General features: G+C 33.9%; 1 protein-coding gene across 2 annotated transcripts in view; it reads right to left on the bottom strand.

Annotated features, from left to right (window-relative positions):
- LOC150103287 (endonuclease/exonuclease/phosphatase family domain-containing protein 1-like) overlaps positions 1 to 14,766 on the bottom strand; it is a 112,153-nt gene extending 97,387 nt beyond the window's left edge. Inside the window, exon 1 of one of the 2 annotated variants that reach the window (XM_090398039.1) lies at positions 14,523 to 14,766. The gene's annotated coding sequence lies outside the window, so the exon portion shown is untranslated. Of the gene's footprint in view, positions 1 to 6,542; positions 6,699 to 14,522 lie in introns of those variants that run through there. The other variant, XM_090398038.1, reaches the window with a different exon arrangement.
- Positions 14,767 to 23,088: the final 8,322 nt, after the last annotated feature.

The raw sequence follows: 23,088 nt of genomic DNA, 5'->3' as shown, positions 1-23,088 counted from the left end.
TCTTCTATGGCATTTTCTTTTTGCTAATTTGCAAGTTTTTGATATTTTTAAGGAGGCAGTACTATTTAGAGGATCAAAAAAATCGATTTTTTAATATTATTTTCTGAAAGTATGTACTTTTAAAAATCTGTTCCTAACTTTTTATCAAGAAATTCGAAAAATTCCCGAAGATATAGCCTATTATTCAAAGTGGTGCGCAGATCCGGAGCGCTCACCGCTCTCGCTTGTTAGTAAACGAATAAATGCGTAAGAACCTGCAACGGCACGTACTGGCGCTTTGAATGCGAGAGAGGCCGATAATTAGATATAACTACTTAACAATATTCATTAAAAATTACAAGAATATTTATAAAAAAATAACAATTTTACTTACACATGAGTTTCAGGGAATAAATTTTTGTTTGTAGCAATTTCTGCTGTGTGTTCTGTTTTGGCAATCCCTTTGAATACTCCAACAGTAGTCAGCCATCATGTGAGAATCCGATCTTCCATAGTTTTTAAGTCTTGACAAGCAAGAGCGGTGAGCGCTCCGATTCTGATCTGTGCACCACTTTGAATAATAGGCTATATCTTCGGGAATTTTTCGAATGTCTTGATAAAAAGTTAGGAACAGATTTTTAAAAGTACATACTTTTAGAAAATAATATTAAAAAATCGATTTTTTTTGATCCTCTAAATAGTACTGCCTCCTAAAAACTATCAAAAACTTACAAATTAGCAAAAAGAAAATGCCATAGAGGAAAAACCTGACGTGATAGAGAAAAATGGGTTTGATATTTGAAATCAGCGTACCCAAATTAGTAAAAAACAAGTGTCAGATCATAATCAGCAGAAAAAAATTTTTTTTTTTGTTGGCCAGTGTTATTGCTCCCTTCTGCAAGAAATCAACAGAATGTTGATTTCTTGCTGAAGTAATCCCAGAACACGGTGGCCATGACTTTAGTGCGAATAGTTTTGAATTTTTTGTACACAGGAGATTGCAGATGTTTCCAGGTCATGAACTCTTGTTTGCTCTCCGGGGTAAAGTGATGAACCCACATTTTGTCTCCTGTAACTAGGTGAGCAAGAAAATCATCTTTGTTGCTATATTGTAACAGATACATCCCCATGCATGTTGTCAGGACACTCAAAGGAGCACACCTTTCAAAAACCAAGGACATTGTAAACAATTTTGTAAAACAGAGGACTTACTCAAGTTCACTGCTTATGCAATTTCACTTATGGGCTTCGAGAATGATGCCCTTAATGAGCGAAATGTTGTCTTGCTCACTGAAGGCCTGCCCAGCTGTTGTCAATCTTCAATGTCACTACAGCCTGCTTTAAATTCATTGCACTAAAAATAAAGACACCTGCTTCTTTGACGTCACCTTTTCAGCATACACTACAACCAGGTCATGGTGAATATCACTTGATGAAGCCCCTTTACTTGCAAAAAGTGAATACCTTCATGGACACCTGTTTTGGATCACACTTGCACGGTAGCTGCCACCTTACAAGAAAAAAGTTTTTTCTTATAAGGTGACAACATTATTAAGAAAAAAAATGCTACCTTACTTTTTGGAAACCCCTCATATATAGTGTATGTGAGAGGAGAAAATGAGACCATTCCTAAAATAGCATAACAGTGTAGTGAAAAAAGGAAGTGAGGAGTTTCTTTAATACTGAGAGTGGCAACTAAGTAGAATGTGCAAAGAAGTGTGTTATAAATGACCTACAATATGGCATATGTGGCTGGATGAATGACTTTCATGATGAATCTGTTGACTCAGAAGGTTTCTTATTTAAAATAATATTTTGTTCTGCACATAATTAAAAAGTTAATATTGGATAACTAATGGCACTTCAGTCACTCTAAATGTTTAATATGAATATTGAAAAAATGCAAAATGATTATACAGGGTGTTCGGGATAAATTTGACAGTTTCGTAAGGAAAAAGAAAATCTTCTTTGTATCTATTAAATTTAATGAATTGACAAAAAAACATTACAGGCAGAGTTAATTACAATACTATCAACAAGATTTACTCAAAATAACCACCATTAGCATCGATCACAGCTTCAATTCTGCTTCGGAACCTCGAACAAGCTGATGCTACAGTCTCCCTGGGAAGGGCCGCAAAAACTGTTTTAATTTTATCCATTAACTGGGCTTTTGTATTACTGGAAGTGCGATTGGTGTCTTTTTCAACTGTGCCCCATACAAAATAATCCATGGGGTTAAGGTCTGGGGAGTTTGGAGGCCAAACATTTGGACTGGTGAAGTCGTAGAAATTTTCAGACAACCATTTTTGACTTTTCCCAGAGGTGTGGCAAGGGGCCGAATCCTGCTGCCATACATACGGCCTACCATTGGCTACCCTTGTTATCCAGGGCTTGACTACAGTTAGCAACTCCACGAACAAAGCCCGAATTCCAATGCCAGGGTTCTTCAACACCTGTTCCTGCAGATTTGCGAGGAATTCTGCTGTACGAACGCAATCAGATCGTCTGCTAGGGATCTTTCTTCTTGCTACATCCTCGTAGTCACCATTGCAAGTCTCTAGTTCATGCCTGATTGTTTTTACTGTATTCAGGGAGCATTGGGCAGCAGTCGTAATATCCTTATTTTGATGGCGGGCACGAATCATCATGATACAAGTTATTCTCTTCCATGATTCAGGTGGGTTCCAGCTATCCATCCTTTCTGACATCTTGTATATGAATGAAGAAGGGTCCAAACTTTTAAATGAAGAGAAGTGTGTGTTAATACATGTAACTTACGGAAAAATATAATTAATTATAAATATGTCAAATTTATCCCGAACACCCTATATACACACACACACACACACACACACACACACACACACACACACACACACACACACACGGATGAAAACCAAATCTAAAACACTGCAAGAATCAAAGAAGGATGACAGAATGACTTACGATAACCATTAAAAAGCAATACATTAACAATCTAAAGCAAAAATAAAGTTTCTTTACTGTATTTTGTCATTTTTAAAGTGTTAATCTATTTTTTATTTCATTTATTTATTTTTTACATGAATAGAAACTTGCATTTAAACAGAATCCCATCTAGGATGCAAAGAACTTTATCAGGGCTTTTCAGCCCTGATAAAGTTCTGGGGATAAAGTAGGCTGAGGATTAGATAATCCAGAAAGTTTATTGAGGAGACCAAACATGGTATTTTTTTCAGAACACTTCAGGCCTCATATAAAAGGTGAGTTAGCTGGTCTCACATGGAAGTAGCAGGGGTTCCCCTCCAAGAGAGACTTTTTTTTTTTTTTAAATCCCATAACAAGGCAAACAACGCAGGAAATACAATTTGCACACAAAAAATATACATTTAGATACATTACTAAGGTATCTAAAATTAGTAATGAAAGCAAGGATAACTTGGCAGGTCAAGGCCTGTAAGTACAATGGATTATAATTATATGAATTTAATCTCCATATCTATAATCTGGAAATAATATCCATCAAAGTTTTATATAAAAATAGATAATACTTAGCATTTCTGTGATAGTAAGTAGAACAATATGTAAACATGAGAAGGGGAGAGGAATTGCTAAATAATCTAATTGCTCTCTCTCTCACACCCCCAAAAATGAATCTTAGAATATTTAAGGAGATATTAGGGACATCATTGCTGATGTGCCAATACAGAATTAATACTTTAATATTAGCAAAACACTGTAATTATATAACAGTGAGAAATATCAAAGATCAGAATTAACTGTAGTTAATTTTAAGTAAAATAGCTTTAAAATTATATATCAGAATAAAGAAATAATATCAATGGACACAAATAATGAGAAGCCTTTTCTCAAATATATACATTGTGGATAAAGTGGTTTAGATGGTGAGTTATGTGGTGTAGAGTGGCCTCACATGAATCCTTGGAGGTGCCATGTAATAATAATAATATCAGTGATAAAGAAAATTAGGGAACCCATCATCACTAAAGGCATAAAGAATACAAACTATTAACTAAATGCACAGTAAAATCAAGAAAGTAATAATCCATAGCATTTACAGGCCCTTAACCACCCACATGAATGAAATATTGAATAATTTATACTTCATATCCATGTTATTTCTAATGATAAAAATCTCTGCCACCTCATTGTGAGACTGGCTAACTCATCTTCAGTTGAAAAGCTGTGACAAAAGGTTCTTCAAATCCTAGATGGGATTTTAATCCAGGACTTTACAACTAAAGGGCTTTGCCAAAACTGAGTTAGGGAGCTCGAACTTTTCATATAATAAAGCAAAATTTAATAACCATTCTTGCTCACACATGAGCAGAACACTTTATATAATAAATAGAAAAAAATCTAGCCACAACAACAACAAAAAAATTAAAATACAGGGGGGGGGGCCAAGAAAGCTTCTACTTGACATTGAAAATTATAAAAGGAAGGGTAATAAATATCTTGTTATTTTATAATCAAACAGAACAGGCAAACAAGAATTCCCTTCTTACACTTCAAAAATTTTGAAGATGATCAAGAGTTTGAGAATACACCCTCAGCCTTGATCACAGATAAGAAACCCAGAGTATCAAGTTACCTTGCTTGTCTTTATGAATATAAAATAACAATGGATATTTATCATCCATTCTTTTTACTAACACGATCTTCCTTTTTAATGTTAATTCCACTCACAAATGGCTGTAAACTTACTGGACATTAAATAGCAGTAGGCTGAGGATTAGATAATCCAGAAAGTTTATTGAGGAGACCAAACATGGTATTTTTTTCAGAACACTTCAGGCCTCATATAAATGAGTCATCTCACACTGGGCGATGAAACCCATTTACAACTTATAATCATTCAACTATACATGTGGTAGTGGGATTTAATTCACAGCCAGAGATTTGGATAATGTATTATCCACCCATCAACCTGAATTTAAAATTTCTGGCTTACAAACTGAGTCCTCAGATGAACACATGTAAACAACATTACAGCTAGATAGATATTTTCAGTACATTATTTTATCCATTTTTTTTGTCAAATACATATGTAGAACTCCAGTATTTCTATTTACTTAAGACCAGGCATCCATCATATAATGTGATTATCTTTAAGTTGTAATGCTGAATCGACTAAATTACATTTGCATTTTAGTAATTAAAAATATAATTAAAAAAATTGAAATTACAAAATCTTAGAGGGCCTACAGTGGTTAGCTGGCTGATATTCAATTTGATTCTCAAGGCCAAGGGTTCCTTACCTACTGTTCAGATATATTTATAGAAACATTTGTGCACAACTATGTTGGCATGACTACTGGTTCCCATTATGTCTCTTTGTTTCAATTAAAACAAACATTATGACTAATTTATGAGAGTATTAGATAAGAATTAATATTACATAAGACAACAGAATATCAAAATCATTCCTTTTCTAGCTTGTTAGTAATAACGTACGTACTACATTATATTTATTACTGTACTTAAAATCAATTAATTCAGTGTTATTGTTTATAAGAGGTGTATGTTTTCACTCGACAAATCTTACACCTATTCTCTTCAGAATACAGGATGCAAATTTCAATTAACACACTTAAAGAATTTAATTATATATAAAACATTCAACATGTCAAATGTAATCATTATATGTACTAAATTTATTCAAATTGGCATAACAGTAGCTGAGAATGAATAACAGGTGCGCGTCTTTTCCTTATTTGCATGGTCGGATAAATTACATCGATATGCATTTACGATAAAATGCTACTAAATTCCTTTTTTTTTTTTTTTTTTAATGCCAAAGTTAGAACTTCAGGTTTTTTGTCTCCGTATGCAAAGTAATCCACACATTTGCAAAGCGCAGTCGTTACTTTAGTAGTTGAAGATCGCACACGCTCCCGGTATATATTTTTTTTTTTCTGAGGATAGGAGAGTTATCAACTTATATGACTGAAACTTATGCATATCTATAGTCTAAAATCGAAATCACTTATATTTTTTTTTCTGACGATAGGAGAGTTATCAACTTATATGACTGAAACTTATGCATATCTATAGTCTAAAATCGAAATCACTTATACTTATTATTACTGAAAGTCAGTAAGGTTGCATTTACTTTTTGCAAATGTGCGGTATATTCATTTCACAATTATTCAACTTTTAAAAACGTGTGGAGAAAACATCAACAAAAATGAATGAAAAATACTTGTTCTTTAAATCTAAAATGCAATGATATTTTTTCCAATGAAGTATTAGGAATATGAATATTTTGAAACAGATATTTAATATCTTAAAATACACAATCGGAGGACTACACTATTCCTATTTGTAGCATATTCATGTCAGGCGCATAGATCTTTTTTAATGCAGCGAAAATTCAACAGTATCGTTATGATTAAACAGCTAAGTAAAATTTCCGAGCAAAGTGTTTTTAAGGAAAACTAGAATTCAATTGTGTGGGGACATAGAATACGTACATGCATACACTATGACAACACGGAAGGCGCTCACACCCAATGCCTTCCTTATTATACACTGCTATAGAAAAGTTTTATACTTACGTTTCCAAAATGCATAGCTCCCGTAAGCAGAATACACATTTCTCCAGTTAAGAAAACAATGCCGGTTTTATCGAGTTAAGGAAATGCGTAGTTAACATCCATATGATTGAATATAAATACACACACTTTGGCACAGAATAAACGCACAACTCTCCATCTTCCACACTGAACCATCTCTGCGATTTTCAGCAGCTGACATACAAGCGCGCCCCCTATTAAACAAGTAAAACACGTGATTTCCTTCTGTAAAGGTAAAGTCAATTACGTCCTCCTAGTGCTATAGCGATGTTTGACAATCCTGTCAATCGATTGATGTTTTGAATGGTCACCATTCCTTTTTACCTCCACAAGAATTTTTCGAATCGTGTTCTTTATGGGTAAGAAAACCGTATATTATTTTAAATAAAAAAAAGTCTTATCCTCAGTTTAAACTGTGCTGATTAATTTTTTCTAATTACAGTAGCCCACTTGCTAAATTTAGCGATTTAGCAGAAGAAAACAAATAATTACATTTTAATTACATACACAAAAACATCACAGACATATAGAACTGAAAAAAAAAATAGGCATGTGTTAGTAAATATCACAATAACTGTAACTAAAAATATATTTACACTTTTATAAAATTTAACACTATAAGAGAACTTTGTTTTCAAAAAAAAAAATAATAATAATCATTTCTCTTATTTAGCCAAGAATTGGTTAGTGCGAAAACAATGACAAAAATCTAAGTTGCGCTGTGCCGGATAGTTGGGCCTAATAAAACGCCAGAAAAGTATAAAAGGACCAACCTGTATGTATCTTCAGGAGTCCGCTAAAAGTTGGCATCTGGTGGGGAGGTAGTAAAAATGACTACCATGAATAGAAACATCAAATAAATGAATAAATATACCTTCCCAATTTTTACGCTGTGTAACAACTAGAAATACCTTCATGTGGCACGAGTGTCACTTTCGCCACTACTGTTCTAAACCAACAGTTTTTTTGTTTGTTTTTTTTCTTCCTGTTTATGAAAACCTGAATTACTACATAATTTCGGCACACATTTGAGAGAGCTCAATGATCTATTGCGGCCAAATAACTTGGCTTTTATAAATATTAATAATGTTAAGCAGATTAACCGTATTTACACGAACAGCTATACCTATCAACTGTGTGTACTCTCCTGCCGATTTCTGTTTCTTTTTTTTTTTTTTTTTTTTTTTTTGCTGGTAGAAAACCCGAGTTCTCGATAACAAAAGCCGTGCGCCTTATTCGTATAAGACTAGATACAGACTTTAAATTGATTTAGACAGAGATATTTCCAACCAAACGGTGACGATGCAGTTATTCTTTAAACCTCACCATTCATTATTAGATTACAAATAAATGAATAAATATACCTTATATATTTATTTATATATATATATATATATATATATATATATATATATATATATATATATATATATTTATTTATTTATTATAACAATAATTTAAAATTTTAAATAAATTAGTAGTGAAAATTATATTAATGCACAAAACTGCTCAAAAACTTAGCGAACATTTCTCAATCGCCTGTTTTTAAAACTGAAATCTGGATCTGCCGCGGTAGAAGTTATATATATATTTACTTTAATTTCTACTATTATATACTTTACATAAAATACGTTTTCTATATGAAATGCATCGTTAATGTTAATTGTATTGAGTTATTAACCACTCATAATATTATTCGTCTGTCAAATTATCCATTTTATCAAATGTTAGTGAATTATAAGTAAAATAATATATAAATCTTTCATTTTATTATCAGTATCACTTAACTGAGAATTAATTAATAAGTGTTAATTAATAGGGTGCTCGTACAATAGACTGCCCATAATTGGGGGGGGGGGGGGGACGAGACATCAAACGGAGTGTGACACATGTACATGTATGACAAAAGTTGCACCAAAGCAGAAATTTGCGTTGATCTAAAAGCAGAACGTCATTATATTCAGTAAGTGGTAAATGCTTCGATTCTTAAGATTATTATTATCTAACTGTACTACAATGATTTCGATATTGGCTTGCGCAAATGCACTGTTATATCTTGGCTTGATCTAGAGATCACTATTATTAGAAGATACTCTAAGTGGCTAAGATCCTTAACGATGGGTTGACACCGTCAAGTAACATTGTCATCGCTACATATTACGGACCCAATGATAATTAATTGACAACGCATCCCTAAACAGCAGTAATTGCCATATCGCAATACGACTTAATGCCGATCTTCGAGACCTTAGGTAGGTCTAATAAAGGCTGAGGGGTGGGGATCAACAAAAATTCTCATAATCTGTTTGATCTCATCGAAACCTTGTTGGGAAGTCCCGTAGTTAAGCCAGACTCCTGAATATCACAAGTGTTCATTATCAGATACTGAAATACTGCAAAACATGCGAAGAACTCGATTATTATAAAATGCAACTAAAGCTCGCTGCAGTAAAGAAATTTCTGAATGGCCTTCAGGGATTCTCAAGATGGAAATCTCATGCAGTGATGAAAATTAAAACAAAGTACCTTTATGCTCCCATATAAGATGTCAGCGACTGGACTGGAATTGGGACAAATAGCAAAGGGTTACTTCGGGTTCACTCTCTAACAGACTTAAACTATGGCGTCTAACTTGTAATTCTTCTCGAGTTTCAGCATGCCATCTTGAATTCCCGCAAACTCTCTGGCAGTGGCGAATTCTCCATGCTTCAACTTTGCTATGCTTCCTGCGCAAGCTCATTAATTGAGAAAGAAGTAATATTTAAGTTAAGGGGATAATAAATCCCTCATTATTTTAAAGCCGGATACGAAACTCGGAGATCGAAATCTAAGAGTTTCATGCCGAAGAACTATCGGTGAGTCGAAGCGTAAGTCAACACCTGGGTAGTACAACATTAGGGCAACTCGGAGCAAAGGTGGAGCAAGCTCCATCACTATCCTTAATATTTTCTCATAATGTAAAACGTAGCTCCTTGGAGATGCATTACTGTTTTACATTATGAGAAGATTCACTACCCAGACCGGTTTCGACCTTTATTGAGGTCTCATCAGTGAGTAGGTAGTCCTGGATAATACCAAGGTTTAAGTGAACCGAACTTACAAATACCCCCCCCCCCACTAACGAATTGCCAGACCGGTGTACCCATATATTATTATTATTACGATAAAGAACCTTTTATTTTTGTAGACAGAAGATGTTTTAAGCTTGCGCGGCAATAATTGAGCTTTGCGTTGTGTATCGAAAGCCGACGCTAGTCAAACTACCTTGGCTTGCTTGGTTGTGGGAACATCCAGGTCTCCTCGCTTCAGCACTGTGATTTCATGCGCGCGCATAGCCATTTCCGCTCCCTCCACGTCATCTCACCCTGTTGCTTAAATACGGGCCATACGCAGTCAAAGTAGCTCTAGCCAGTGAGCTTCAGCCAGCGAGCTTCAGCCAGCCTTTACAAGTGTGCGTGTTGCTTCGAAAAATTAAGTTACAACCAACTTTTTATGACGATGTTATTGACCAGTTCATGAAGAAGAACTGTAGAGTAGAATTTGTATTCAAGTAGCTAAATTGTAAAAGATAGAATATCATTTGTAAAATAAATGTTGTATTTGTATGATTAAATGTACATAAATTTCTAAATACAGGTAACCCTCGTATAACGCGGTACTTATACAACGCAGTCTAAAATTGTAGTAACCCTTGTTGAACGCGGTACTTATACAACACGGTTCCGATAAAAACACGGTATACAATTTGTAGTAACTAGTAACCCTTTATTTTTTCATGTTTTTCACCGCGCGACTTAAAAATCAAATTTTATCTTCGTTAAATTTGTGTCTGCCTGTATCCCGCATGTAATTATAAGTAGCGAATTTATATTAGGTGAAATACCCTTTAGCACGCATGTACCTCAATTGTTTACTGTATAAAACGTTTATTGTTGAAAATTGTCCTCGTTTCTGCCAGGAAAGTGCATTAAAAATCATAAGTGTGTTCATCTCAAGCTGAGCACTTTATTTTCTGGTGAATTACATACAATATGTAATGCTTGCTTTTATGTGTAAAAAAAATATTTTTATAGTAATGGCCACAAACTGCAACGAAAGGGAAAAACCAACATTGAAAACAAAATTAATTTCTCTCGAAGAAAAATATTCAAAATCTTGGATCGGTTGAAAAATGGAGAAAAACCAGGAGTTTTTGCAGGGACTTTGAATTTAAATGAATCAACAATTCGAACAATCAAACAAAATGAGCATAAAATCCGAGAAAGTGTTTATTGCTGGGTCAAAGATAAGTTCAAAGCGCGTTGCTCGTGTACGCGATATTCTAATGGAAAAATGGAGAAATCTCTAATGATTTCGATAGAAGATTGCACCTCAAAAGAAAATTCCCATGGAAGGAAATCTTATTAAACAAAAAACTCTCAAAGTTTATAAACATTTATGGTGCAGACCAGGTGTTCAATGCGGATGAATCCGGGTTACATTGGAAAAAAGTGCAAAAACGCACATATATTTCGAAAAATGAAGGATCAGCTCCTGGATTCAAAGTTTCCAAAGATAGAATTACTCTACTGTTTTGTAATAATGCATCAGGTGATTACATGACAAAACCAGTGTTTATTAACCAATCCTCAAATCCTCGTGCTATAAAAGATTAAAATATGCACTATTTTATTTTGCCTAAAACATTTATGCATTATGTGCAATGAAGTTTAAGTACAATTTGTAATTTTTATACTTTTATGCTATGTATTTGTTTCATAGTTTAGGTTTTCTTAACTTACATGAATTACCTGAATTAAATAAAAAAAAATTTGTTGGATACGTCATTGTTGTTTATATAATTTAAAAAAAAAACGATTTCGGAACATAACCCTAATTTTTCTATGTGATCTGAGACTCGCATAACGCGATTTATATAACCCGGCATTTCTGCGGTACCTAACATCCGCGTTATACGAGGGTTACCTGCACATAGTTTTAAATGGCCAGTAATTCATTATTCCGATAATCAGACTTCAGTCACACCTCTCATTCTCTGAATGATAACAAGAGCAAGTGTGAATTTCAAGACCAGCATTCTCCCCTGTTCTCTGGCCTTTCCTAGTCAGTGAGGACTATAAACTTTAACCTTGATCTTCTGCAAATATTTTAAAAAGTTCATTGAATTTATCACCATTTATAGGATCGGAAACTATAACGGTTGGCAATAGTTACATTTCCAACCTGTCTTATGTTTATGCATAAAAATGAAAAATATTTATGGAGAATATTTAAAAATTCCTTTCTGGCATCACGAATTCTAGTTCGCCTTGACTTAATGTATCCCTGTTGAAACGAATTGCAATTTACAATAGATGGAAGGATGATCTCACTGACATCTCTACACCAGTTAACACCGGTCATTACCAGTTATCTGTTAAATACATTCGTCGTAAAAGACACGAAAGGGATTTTGTAGGTTACATCGTGGTTCAAGATTGTTAAGGTCTCTGATGATTAGTATCATCATATTACGTAATCCTAATATTATTCAATTTGCAAGAGAGAGAGAGAGAGAGAGAGACACCATTCACCAGGACACCATTCATGAAATATGGATGCATTGCGTTATCAAATGGTGGCGAACCATTTGATAACTCAATGTTGGATATGTTAGTGATTTGATCAAAATTTCTTTTGATCAAATCACTAACAGGGCTTTTCATATTTGAATTTCTGGTGATGGAGCCATCGATCGTGCTGTCGATTACGAAAGTCAAAGTTTATAATGCTCGTTCTACAGAAAGTATGTTACTGCTCTCTAATTCATCTCTTGTTACTTAATATATCTTCCAGTTTGGATATTGCTGGAGAAAATGATTAAATAAGCGTTAGCAAATAAGATAAAAGTCACGCTTTTTTATTTACTGGGAGGCCAAAGATAGGTCATTGCTGAGTGTCGGAAAATCATAGTTAGGTCACTGCATATAGTACTAAAACCCAAACTTCCTTGCATAAGATTTTATGTAATACTAAAAATTAACTTTTAGTTATAGTAATTTCACACATCTTGTTCTAATGATATTTCTTGAGGAGTAATAATCTTGATGATGATGTACATTTCGTTTTCGGATAGGAAAGCAGTTATTGCATCTCGTCATATTGTACCACATGACTTAGTTTCTTAGGTAATTTAAAAGGAAACCGAATGTAATCTTGTACACGGTGGATGAAAACTACCACACCACAAAATTTCGCAATGCTTGGTAGTCCATAGAGTTCAAACGCAGCACGTATGAATATCTTACGAAACACTGTAAAAGGACCATCTTAAACTCTCATGTGACCCATAAAAGCTTGTTGCAGAGTGTTGAAAAATCGTAGTAAGGTTATTGCATATGTAGTACCAGAATGAGTTTAAGCTTGGCAAATGAGTCGAGTTTCGTTGTACGTGTTTTTTTTTTTTTTTTCTCGTAGCTAAAGTCAAACAAAAGTTCAGATATATTTTGAACAAAAAAAAAATTACTTAATATCTAAACTGTGTAAGGTAGTTGAAAATGCTAAGAGTATTAGAGCTTGAAGCTTGATGAATATAGCATGTACAAAATTCACCAAGTGGAGGCCTGAAGTTGTGAGAGATAGACCATGTCTCCAGAACAGGTTACCAGATTAACCTTTATCGCACCCATACCGTGTTTTATGTCTCCAATCTTTCGCGAGAGGATTATAATTAAATAAAAAAAATTTCTGTTTGTGGGCACAGCTTAGCCTGACTACAGTTTCTCTATCAAATTCTTCAGCTTTTCCTTGCAACTCTGAAAATTAGACTAAAAAATCGTTTTTATATGTGAATTCTACTCATGACAAAAGGTTGTCGTGTTTAGGACCTTGAGTGGGCCAAACACCATGTGTGAAACAAGGATGGCGGTAGTCTCACACTTAACAATGAAAATCATCTCACACCTCGTATATAGCATCAGTGGCGCGTAGCTGGGGAGGGGGAAGGTCCTCCCCGGGCGGCACTTTGCGTTTAAGAAATCTTCCCATACTGTCTATAGAACAGCAACTGAGTGATGAAATAGACTTCGACAATGTCATCGACGATTTTGCTAACGGAAAAGCAAGAAAAATAACATTTTAGAATGTTGGAATTAAAGTTTTACTTCAAAAATAAACGTAGTGTCACACACACACAGAGTACATATACGAATACATACTCTCGTGTCTTCTACGGTCGCTTAGAATTAAGCTTAGGACTAATTAGAATTAGGAATACCACTTCTTATCTACCACGTCGTGGGAATCTAGTCAACTTCAGCGACTTAAAAGGTGGAGACATTTGGTAATAATTTGCAGTTTTCCTATTCCCGTAATTGACCAACAGCTCTCTCTCTCTCTCTCTCTCTCTCTCTCTCTCTCTCTCTCTCTCTCTCTCTCTCTCTTTCGTGATAATAAAATCATATTAGCTGGAAGAATTTTTCAATGCTTTATTAAGAGACAGAACTGTTAATCTTTAATTGCCGGCCCGGTTGGCTGAGTGGTTAGCGTATCCGCTCTCCAGCCAAGAGGCTGCAGGTTCGAATCACGCTGTGGTCGGATCTGTGACCCTACCACTTATTCTAGCAGGAGACAGCATTGCCAAAACCGTGTGACGCCGTATATGGCAGTGACCATACGCCGTTTACGGACGAGAAATGTGAAAAAAAAAAAAACAAATTTTAATTTCCTTCGTGTCATTTATCCTCTAAAAGTGTCTTCTTTTTATTCCCCTTCGATAGTTTTGTGATCCGTTATGTTGAACTGTTAATAGATCAAGTTTAAATCCAGATAAAAAGCGACATTATTCTGAGCAAATCCTGACCTTGCTGGTATCCAGGAAAAAAAAAAAAAAAAGAGGAAAACTTAAAAAAAAAAAAAAACAGCAGAAGAAAGGTATGACTGCTGTAAAATATATAACTAAAAACGAAAGAAAAAAAAACTTACCCGGTGACATTCTGATTTCCCATTTGGCTAAAATATTTATTCAGTCCTACTCATAGGGATAACTATTAACCTTTCGTCTTTTCAGTACTGTTACGGGAGTTAATCGGCATCATTTCATAAAGCAAACACTTTACGAAAGAAATCTCCAGTTTGTAGCAACAGCCGCACAGTCTCGCTTTCACTATCCTAATAAACAGTGTTTTCCACTAAATTATGTCACTCAGCTATTCCTCAGTTTTCAGATAATGTAAAACTCTTGGATCATAGCTATTACATGAAGTAGAAGGGCGTTTCATAGAAGTTGTAAGTGTCAAAGTGCAATACAAGTCATCGAACTAAAGACGTCAAATCCACGAATAGATTATCTTATCCAGATGAGTATTGGCCACAGTAAAAAGGTCAAACGAAGAGCTATCACAGTGCATGTGTGAATCACGGTTGGCCTAATTAGTATTATCAACACTGATACCAATTTCACTCTTAACTGCAATTACTTATGCCAGATTTGCTTTCAAGTTTACGTAACCACCAATTGGCATTTTTTATTGACATGAAATAGGTTTAAAAAAAAAGAAGCAGAATACGCGATAACTTTATCGTTCAAATTGGTCTATTATCAGTCATGGTTAAGGTAATAAAGTTTTCTGGCTCTATGTAGCAAAGTGTGTTTTGGGGGAGGGCGAGTGCGTGCTAATCTACACCAATTCAAAAATAAAATCGATCATTATCTTCATAGAGTAACTCGGTACTTCAATGTCCAAACATAAGAGTCAACAAAGTGCACTGTTAGAAAACAGTTCAGATTACAAATGGACCGCTTTGATCTGGTTAAAGCTCAATTGCTGAATGCACCGAATTTATTTATTTACTTTTCGATAACAAGTACGAGAATAGTTTTAAGCTCCAACCATCTTCAGGTATATTTTTTTTCTCTTTTACTAATATCAAAAGTCTAATGGCTTTGTTTTTTAGCTGTTTTTTTTAGGACTAAGTGTTTAAAAGGCACGATTAGTACCTTAAACTATTTCACTTATCAGCCAGTATTTCCAAGGATTTAAAAGAGAGAGAGAGGAAAACTTTTTATGAGATGTTTTAATTTTAACATTAAATAATACAAAAGACAATCTTTGAAAATCTAGTAGGGAAAAAAAAGTGTATATATAGTTTTGCTTGTAATTTTTTTGACAAGCAAACATAACACATACGCTTATCTTCACATTCACTTTCCATTGAGTAAAAACACTGAGGTTTTTACTCAATGGCCTGCAAGAAATGTGGCTTTCATAGGGTTAAACTTCACTGAAACCTCATTACGGTTATGACAGAAGGGCTAATTCCTTCTAATATGCTACATAAGTCAAAGCGTGTTATCCAGCCAGTATATCTGTTATGCTGGAAAAAAGTTTTGTTCCCGACAGAAATAGTTAGAGAATTCCTGTGGCCGAAATAGCTAAGGCTATGAGGCCAGTGTAATATGCCTGTAAACTGTGTGTGTGTTCTAGCAGGTTTCTTTGTTTTGCGTAACGAAAAACCCAAGTTTATGGGGGGATTTAGACGAAATTCGAACGCCGATCTTTTCAGCCAAAGGCAACCAGAAGGTATCGCGCGCGCGCGCGATACCTTCTGGTTGCCTTTGGCTGAAAAGTGTGTGTGTGTGTGTGTGTGTGTGTGTGTGTGTGTGTGTGTGTGTGTGTGTGTGTGTGTGTGTGTGTGTGTGTGTGTGTGTGTGAAGGGATGGATGGGAATAGAGATGCGTCGAACATAGCCTCACCTATCCAACTGCCAGTCTTACCACTGGCAGTTGGATATCTCATGGTGCGCTACCGGCCCCAGTCCCAGCAGCACAACTGTTTCGCCATACTGGAAGCAATGCCATATAATATATGTCAGTTCAGGAGCCGTAAAATATCACTGAACTTATTACAAGTCGGCTTTGCAATCGATTGGTAGGACATTTCAATTACTTTCCAATCTCAAAAGGAGAAACCGGCTAGATTTAAAGGTTGACGGCAATAATATATGAATAAGAACACGAAACGAAAACAGAGAACCTACTTAATATTGGTATTTTTTAATGTCTACATCACTAATGGCTTACATCACTAAAATGAACATTAGATGAACTTTTAAGTAAGAAGAATATAAAAACTGCAGTAATATTAGAAACCAAGAAAAAGTTACTAGGCTCAAAACGACCTAATTATATATACTTTTACGATGGTGTAAGCAGTTATGCGAGAACAAAAGAGGTAACATTGATGGCACACAATCCTGGGAAGGAAAGTAGTTAATTATATTTATTGGAATGTACGATTCTTTCATAATAATTCGTTCTTATCTTTTAAACAAGATAATGAAAACAGTTTGAAAAATAATCTATAAATCAAGGTGTAAGAGAGAAATACCATCTGTCTCCAACACTTTTTCATATTTAAATTAATGAAATATACTAATACAGTGGAGCACTTTAATTAAAATGAGGAATAGAAATTTCTGTCAATAATAAACTATTATATTCCTGAAAAATTCTTTATTTGTAGATGGTCAGGTAATATCATCAGATAAAGTAGACAATTTACAAAGAACAATATACAATTTAAACATTATAGTAGAGCAGTTTGGAATGAAAATATCGATAGATAAAACTAAAATAATGGCATTTTGTGAAGAAACTCCGGTTAGAAGTAAAACAGTTATTAATAATAAAATAATAGAACTTTTACTTATCTTGGCTATGAACTTTTACTTATCATATGAAGGAGAAAAAGACATCAAATTAAAAACTTCAAATGTTTTACAGATTATAGGCCTCGTAATAGAATCGTTAATTCGAATCTTGTACCAAAATAAAACCGCTTAAAAATATACAATACTTTAGCAGTGCATACTTTATTGTATGGCATCGAAATTTTGGCAATAAATAAACAAGATAAACAAAAGAATAAAAACAAGTGAAATGAGATTCCTGAGAAGTACCGCAGAATGCACATTATATGAAAAATTATGTATTAAGAAAACTAAAGAGTCGTTAGAGTGATAAGATATGCAAGGAACAAATGAATTCCACAAGGACAAATTCTGCAAGATGGTTACTATTCTTTCAAATTACTAACTGAAAAACACAGAACTGAAAAGAACAAAAATCAAATTTTAGAAGCACTCGTTGATGATGCTCTATGCCAGTGGTTCTCAAACTTTTTGAAGTCGGGGTGCATTTAAAATCCTACAAATAATTGTAGGCACACTATATACAAATTTCTGAGAAATATGTTATAATAATTAAGTAAAATATTACAGGAAAAAATTAATGCGATTAAAAAAATAAAATGAAACATACCTTACGTTTATTCATTCTTGTGTTTATGAGAAACATGAGCCTGATGTGTTCTAGGGATTGCGTCAATGTTTGGGCATATATTTGAAAGGCAAACTCTCATTTCCTCATCAATACATTGAAGAGTTCCTCTCTTTTTACACTTAATTGTGGTGAGGGTAGAAAATCCTAATTCACATAAATACGATGTTGAAAATTGTAGTAAAATAATCAAAGCTTTTTTAGATATTGACACATATTCTTCTTTTATAGAAATCCAAAAGGCTTCAAGAGACAATTCCTTATGTTTAATCATCAATCCACGATCAGTGGATATAGCTGCCAGTTCTTCTTCTGTTAATGTTAAACCAAAATCACTTGAGTTTCCATAAATGGGTTTCAAATCCAATCGTATTGTTCAGTATTAATTGATGGAAAATAAGAACTCAATTTTTCTTCTAAACTTGTTAAATGTTCAACTATTATTGGAAGTGTTTCATTTATGCAAGTGTTACTTACCAATGGAAACATTTACAAATTACCTTCAACAGCTTTTCTTTTCCAAATGTGTAGTTTTCTCTGAAACGCTTTCATTTTGTCAGTGGATGTGAGAATATTTTCTTCTTTCCCTTGCATGCTAGTATTCAAAATATTGAGCTGCTGAAATATATCAGCCAAATACTGTAACCTGGCAATCCAAAATTCACACCGAAGGAGGTTACAAAAATGTAATTGTTTCATCTCTTCAAAAAACGCAAAAAGTTCTTGTCGTAGCTCGTGTACACGGGTAAGTACTTTCCCCCTTGACAGCCACCTCACCTCAGTGTGTAAAAGCAGCCGTCTGTGTTGTGAATCCATATCGATACACAGCTTTTCGAATAAACACGATTTGACAGGTCTTGTTTTAATAAAGTTTACCATCTGAACAACTTGATCTAAAACTTCTCTTAATTTTTTTCCCGATGTTTTTGCCATCAAGGCCTCCCTATGAAGAAAGCAGTGAGTTACAATAACATTCTAATTTTGTTTTTTTACAAAAGATGTAAGGCCCTTAACACAGCCTACCATGGAAGGGGCTCCATCTGTACAAATGCCTACACACGACTTCCATGTTAACTGCCATTTATCAAGATAGCTATTCAAAATATTAAAAGCGTCCTCACCTTTTGTAGACACACTTAATTCTTTGCAAAAAAGAAATTGATTTACTATTTGATCTTCATTAATAAACCAGACGAATGCTAAGAGTTGCGCCTTGCTGATAATGTCTGTTGACTCATCAACTTGCAATGCAAAATTTGAATATTGAAGTTTATTACTGCATACATTTTTCTCGATATCAGAAGACATTTCTATAATACGCCTGTGAACTGTATCGTTGGACAGAGGAATCTTGCTTATTTTCATTGCCGCTTCATTTCCTAGCATTGTCCTGACCATTTTTTTGCATGCAGGCAGGCAAAATAAGTGACTCACCTAAAGTATGATCTTTCATATTTTTTGCTATCAGTTCTGAGACTTGATAAGAAGCGATTTGAGCTTTATCAGAAACAGTCATTATACTTTTAAAAGAATTTGCCGCTTTTGTTTGCTGTTCAGACAATCTCTTGAAAAAACTTACAGATTTATCTTGTAAATTAGAGTGTATAGTTTTAAAATGTTTACTCAATTTACTAGGAAGCAATGATTCATTTGCCATTTTACATCCACATACTAAACATAACGGCAAAGGATGATCTTCACTTCCGATCCAAGTGAAACCAAAGCTTAAATAACTTTCATTATTAAAGGGATAAAAATGAAAAGCCGTTTGGCTTTTCATTTTAATTACAAAATAATAATTTTCATTATATTTGCCCGTAGGCTGCGATTTTGCTTTCTTACTTGCACTTAACTTTTGCTCACTTCCAGAATATGATTCTTCAATATCACGCTTCTTTTTGAGAAATCTATCCATTTTATTTGTGTGTATTTATATGAAAATAAGTAATATGCACATAACATCCACTTCCAACACTTTTAAAATAAGTAATATACACAACAAGAATAAATCATATTCTTGTTCTCTTTGAAAAATCGCTGTTAATTAACATAATGATGATGTGTTGACAAAAAGAGCGGTATATCCGTAATGAAAAGATATAATAGTGTAACTATGTTTATTTTTATATCTAGACACATATTTCTCTGGAATACCACAGGGCGCACCCGGAAATCTTCTAGGGCGCACCAGTGCGCCCTGGTGCACCCTTTGAGAACCACTGCTCTAAGCTAAATTATAGTAGAGACTGTAGAACCAGGGATTTCGCAAAGGGGTCGATATCGATCCCCTGGGAGTCGATCGACTTGAAAGAGGAATAGATATATCTTTCGGGGTTAAATTAGGTTGACTAGCAAACCGATATTATAATATAATAATAAATATAAAACAATATGGGACTTAAAATACAATCGTGAACATTGATTGGTCTTATAAATTTTCGCTTTTCACAGTTTACTATAAGAACTCATGGACTTAAGGATAAAACTGAGTAATCTGAGGCTAGATATGGCACAGCTTATAGTGAAATATTAGGCACAACTATCCCATTAAAACAGACATGTATCGCCATACAATTTTTACGAGACTCACATAGAAGTTACCTATAAACTAAATAAGAATTATATTAAACAAAGGTAATGTTATTACTAACTCGTTACTTACTTGTTTGTTATAATTAGTTTATATTTTTAATATATAAATATTAAGAACTGTTTCTTATAATCAGTCCATTAAACTTAAAATGCGTGTATTCTTGAACAGGGGTTAAGTGAGGGAGAATTGCTTTTATGAAGTGATCGATAGTTTAATTTAAAAAAAAAAAATGTTAAGAATCACTTCTACAGCGCAACAGTTCGCGGAAATTTCTCATTACGAAATAACAAGTTTTTAAGTGATACGACAACTATTGGGAACACCAACCAAGAGATAGCTTGAGACAGAAACAGGCCCACTGGATTGGATATGACAGACACCGGAATGAGGTAAACAAACAGGAAAAAATTAGCATAGCGACAACAAATCGGGATTATGTAGGATTCCAATAATTCAAATTAGTTTGAAAGATCAGAATTCAAATTTGTTTGAATTGGCAGAGTCCTACATGATACCTTATTTCTTGTCAAATGCTAATCTTTTATTTGCTCTATACGGTATATATAAGAACAAATATTTTTAAAATAGCACATGCAAAAAGATACCATATTTATTTCTTACTGCAACGGCAAATTGCATTTCTTCTCAGTTTTTGATGTTTTGCGCACTTCAAATCTTCATTGGTAAGAGGATAATTGTCATTTTTTTATTTTGCATAAAAAGATCAGACACTTTTTACTTGCGTCTCTGTTTTTACTATACAGACTCTCCTTATTGTTAACGTACACATGACAACACAAGAAAACACACTAGGCTCTCGATTATCCGGGAGAGATGAGAAATAAAGGCCCTCAGATAATCGAAACCACAGAATATTAGCCCAGTAATGGACAAGTTAAGATAAAATGAATAACTTAAGTATTATGGTTCTAAATCCATACACTTTTACAACTGTTATCATACTTAAAAGTGGAAGGATCTTAAAATAGAAGCAAATCAAATATACGAAAGGATAATACTACGAACAGTAATATGGCTTCCACAATGCGATTTATCGGCTTCCTTGTAAAGGCTTTCACTTAGCTCCTTTAGAGCGATAGCATGACTTGACAGTCTTCAGTGAAACTGCTGAGTTCTTGTAGTATTTCGTGGTGTGATTATCAAACTACTGGAATTCAACAATTTTCGTTTTTTTTTTTTTATATATAAAATTTATTTCGAGAGAACTCTACTAATACTACGAATATCAAGAATTCTTATTGAAATTGCTTTTATTATCGATTCTGCACTAGAGCGACAACAGTGAACTATACGAATTACTTATACTCTGGGAGGAACCAGAATATCCGGAAGAAAATTAATTCAACAGGAACAGTCAGAACTCCCCCCCCCCACACACACAAATTCAATATTTTAATAAAGTATAATCGTTTATACCAGAGTACTATTTACATCATTCAAGAAAAAAAAAAAGATACGAAATGGCGTGCTACCAATCTTTTAAGACATCCAGTATACAAATGAAACCATGCTATTGCTATACTAAACTACCAGCAGGTTATAAATAGGTTGGCAAGAAGAATTTGTAAGCTACGAGACATCTGCGTATTATATCCATCAGCTGTATCTTTCAAAGACATCGTCGAGTGAAGAGAACAGGATTAATGTTTGAAACGAAACACGATTTTTTTTTAAATATTTTATTTTAATTTTTATGATTCTGTTCATTTTCCCTCTAATCGAGTGTTAGAGTTTATATTATGCAACAGTTCCCATTCGTATTCTGTTAATACTTTCGAATGTATTAAATATTTTTAATAACATTAAACAAATCAAATAAATACCCACCTACCAACCTATAATAATTTCAAATTTAATGTAATTTCATTTTAACGGAATATAATTATTTATAAAAATTGCATTCCTGATTAAAAACCCAGTTGTTTTGGCTGGACAAACACATATTTGTTGGTTTGGTTGTTTAGCTTATTTAGAGTTCACTGCCCCTTCCAATCTGTGCATTATTATATTGCTGGTAAAATGCTCATTGCATTGCGTAGGCGCTCAATTCCAGTTTTTCTGTAATCATCTCCCCTTGAATACAAAATATTAGCTTTATGAGGTCATGTAATAGTAGTGACGCAACTTACTATCCACGACAATCAGCAATGCTGGTAACCAGAGAGGTTTTCATTGGGACTGATTACCAAAACCTTAAAGCCGGAGTTTTTTCAGTGACATTTTAAAATAAATCCCTAGGTTTCATTCCTAAATTAAATTAAACTAAAAATAGAATAATACTAAAATTAAAAATAAATTAATATTTTAAAAATAATAAATAAAATGTATCAGTAATAACAAAATAATAAGTAAATTGATAATGTAAAATAAGATAAATCAAGCAATAAATTATTATTATTATTATTATTATTATTATTATTATTATTACATCTCAATATTTTGTGTCTTTTTTTTTTTTTAATTTTATTTTCTGTTCTTGAGCGCACTCGATGGTGACGTATTACGAGAACGTCAACGCTTCCGGTGACGTAATCACTTCTCCCACTGCCTGTCAGAGGGCAATCCCGTTTTGGAATTTTTAAAGCAGTCAGTGGAGT

This window comes from Typopeltis vanoorti, chromosome 9, assembly GCF_054136105.1.
Source record: "Typopeltis vanoorti isolate ZY-2024b chromosome 9, IOZ_Tvanoo_1.0, whole genome shotgun sequence".
Lineage (NCBI taxonomy): Eukaryota > Metazoa > Arthropoda > Arachnida > Uropygi > Thelyphonidae > Typopeltis > Typopeltis vanoorti.
The sequence above is the reverse complement of the archived record's forward strand: the minus strand, read 5'-3'. Positions and strand labels throughout refer to the sequence as shown.